Below are 3,660 nucleotides of genomic sequence, written 5' to 3' on the forward strand. Positions count from 1 at the left end.
TGAGGCCTCTTCTGTATTTATTTCATTTTTATTTTCTGCACCTCAGCCTTACAAGCATTATTTTTGGCAAGATTTCTATTTATATAACCCTCAGAATTCTTTTAAACTGTTTCTTGTTAGACTTTGTTACAGTAAATATTATGCATATTAAATTTTCCTTGTTCAAATTACTACATAGCTCTATCACTCAATGACAGGGATATAAAATAATCTTACCCAGAACAGAAAGCTTAGAAGTTAAATTTTATTGCTGACTAGACACACCACATTTTATTTACTTGATTTTCCATTGATTGACTCTGGACTGTTTTTAAGCAGTGACTATTATGAATAACCTCCCTTTCAACTCTTAACATCACTTTTCTGTTGACATTTGATTTCACTTTTAATGGAAAAATACCCATAAGCAGAACATTTTAGTCATAGAGTTGATATATTTTTTCTCTTTGAAATGTGTGTGAATGTGTATTATCACATCTTTCATAGCCAGGTCCCAGAAACTTGACTAGGGTAATGAGGGAATGAATAAGGGATAGATTTCACAGACACATGCACAGAAAAACTGGGATCAGGTGGGCTGTCTGCTCTGATGGAGAGATACTACCACAACTAGCAACTTCAAACTTTGGCAGGTTTATTTTATATATCTGAATTAAAGTACAGGTTTATTGTATACAGGTGAAAGAGAGGTAGGCTTATGCTATTCAGCTGAATAGGCAGGCAGATTTAGCTAATCCCTGAAGGTCAGCCTCTCTAAGGGAGTTTCAGGATGCAGCCATCCAGGAGGAGGAAGCTGTGGTTGATCATGTTTTCATACACTGTCATTCTCACTCAGACTAGAAGAAGGTTTTACTATGCCTATAACTATTACCTGAGAAGGCTTTGATATTCCCATAACTCTGTGTCACTGGGTTTCCTGATATTTAGTCTATGCTCATGTCAACGATCCATATTCACTCAGGACTTCACTGCTCCTTACACTGTACAATGTGTGTGCATGTGCACGTACATGCATGCATGCATGTGTGTGAGTGTTCATGAGTGCGTGTGCTTGTGTGTGCATGTGTGTATATGTGAGTGTGTGTCCATGTGTACATGCATGTGCATGAGTGCGTGTATTTGTGTGTGCATGTGTGTGTGTGCTTTGTACAGGTAGAGTTAAGAGACTGTCTTTGATGACAGTCATTCACCTGCATTTTATTTGAGATAGGGCCCATTATTATTTGCTACTACATATGCCAGTGTCCATAAATTTTGGGGGATTCTCCTGTCTCTACATCTCATCTTGATGTAGGAGCACTGTGACTGCAGATGCACACTGCTGTGTTGTATTCTTCACAAGTGCTGGGGATTGAACTGACTCAACAGACTCAAAGTCTCCCTGGAGATCTGCTGCCCACAGAGAAAGAGAAACCATAGTCCACAGGCCTTCATGCAGAACAGCTTCACACAGAACAACAGCTTGACCACTCCTCTGAAGACCCAACAGTCTGAAGACCTCCCAGGAGATCTACTGCAGCCAGGGAAACTGACCAGCAGCTTCTCTGCTCCTCTGAAGACCCCCCAAATGGAAGGCCCCATAAGAGGTCTGCTACAGCTCTAGCTGTAGGCCTGCCAGGAGACCTGAAGCAACCCAGAGACAAAAGAGGCAGACTCCAGATAAAGTCACCCAGACCACAAACACCAGGGATAACCAGATGGCAAGAAACAATCGCAAGACCATAAGCAACAGAAGACAATATACATGGGCATCATCAGATCCCAGTTCTCCCACCACAGCAAGTTCTGAGTACACCAACACACTGGAAAACCAGGAAGCTGACCTAAAATCTTATCTCATGAAGACAATAGAGTCCTTTAAGGAGGATATAAATAACACACTGAAAGAAATGCAGGAAAACACAGGTAAACAGGTAGAAGCCCTTAAAGAGGAAACCAAAAAAATTCCTTAAAGAAATATAGGAAATCACAAATGGTTGAAGGGATTGAATAGAGTGGTCCAAGACCAAAAAATGGAAGTAGAAACAATAAAGAAAACATAAATGGTGGCAAACCTGAAAATGGAAAACCTAGGAGAAAGGTCAGGAATTACAGAAGTAAGTATCACTAACAAAATACAAGAGATAGAAGAGAGAATCTCAGTTGTAGAAGATCACATAGAAGAGATTGTCCCAACTGTCAAAGAAAATTCAAAACATAAAAAACTCTTAAACTTACAAATTTCTGAAACACCTGTTTGTATACTACTTTTTATTTGACAGTCTTGAGAACATAATCATATTTTGCATCACATTTCCTGAAAGATTTTAAAATAAGGTTCTACATTTATTTAAATTTATTTTTCTTTATTATGTATGCTCCTCTACTTCTAGAGAAAGATCAAAATCATTCCATACTTCAGGAACAAATATGTAGAAATTGACAGTCTCTTCTCTGTCACAAAAATAGCATCGTTGGGATTAGAAATAACAAAGAATCTATTACTAGATGTGCAGCCTTAATTCTGTTGCACAAACACTCACTGTTCCCGGACTTAACCCTTCATTGTGTGACAACCTTTTGTGAGATCACCAGATGTGGGTTCCAGGTAACAGGGCCTTGAGGTGCACACAATGGAAGCATAGTTTGGAGAAGGCAGCCTGAATTTTGAAGTCAGCTCGAAAAGTAAATAAGTGAAGGGCAAAGGCATTCATAACACAGTGGGAACAGAATGTATGACCTGCGATCTCTTGCTTCATGGTTAAGAAGAGTAAATATTTGACCTAGAGTGTGTACATAATTAAATAGCTAAGGTTTGCTGTGACATCTTGTGTAAGGAGTAGCCATTTTCTTATACTCAGCACAGGTGTCAAGTGTTCAATTGGAAATTATTCTGAATCATAGTTTGCTATGAATGGAAAGTTCTTCAGCACTACTTCCTGATTCATCCTGATTATTGTAGTTCTCTTTCTACTTTTCTGATTGACATCATAGTCAAAAGTAACTTGGTGGTGAAAAGATTTATTTCATCTTATACTTCCAAATACAGCGCTATCACCCAGGGAAGTCAAGGCAGAAACTCAAAGCAAGAACCTGAAGACAGGAACCGAAGCAGAGGACATGGAGATGTGCTGCTTATTGGTTTGCTTCCCATGGTTTGCTCAGCCTGTTTTCTTATACAACCTAGGACCACCTTCTTAGCAGTTGAACTATATACAATGATCTTAGCCCTGTCATGCCAATTATTAATCAAGAAAATACGCTACAGACTTGCCTACAGTTCAAACTGATGGAAGGTTTTCTCAATTGAGGTTTCTTTTTTGTGTATGGCTATATTTGTGACAAAAACTAATGAGGACACTGATCAAAAGGAGGAGGAGGAAAATAGAGTGATCCTAAGAAAGGCAGAGGAGATTTATTAAAGATCTTTACATGAACCCTCAAAATAAAAAGCTCCTAACCCAAAACATCCAGGAAATTCAGGACACAATGAAAAGACCAAATCTAAGAATAATTGTAATAGAGGAGAATGAAGATTCTCAGCTCAAAGAACCTGAAAACATCTTCAACAAAATTATTGAAGAAAACTTCTCCAACCCAAAGAAAGTGATGACCATAAAGGTACAGGAAGCCTATAGAACACCAAATAAATGGGATCAGAAAAGAAAATCCTCTTGTCAC

Source organism: Arvicanthis niloticus, chromosome 4 (assembly GCF_011762505.2).
Source record: "Arvicanthis niloticus isolate mArvNil1 chromosome 4, mArvNil1.pat.X, whole genome shotgun sequence".
Classification (NCBI taxonomy): domain Eukaryota; kingdom Metazoa; phylum Chordata; class Mammalia; order Rodentia; family Muridae; genus Arvicanthis; species Arvicanthis niloticus.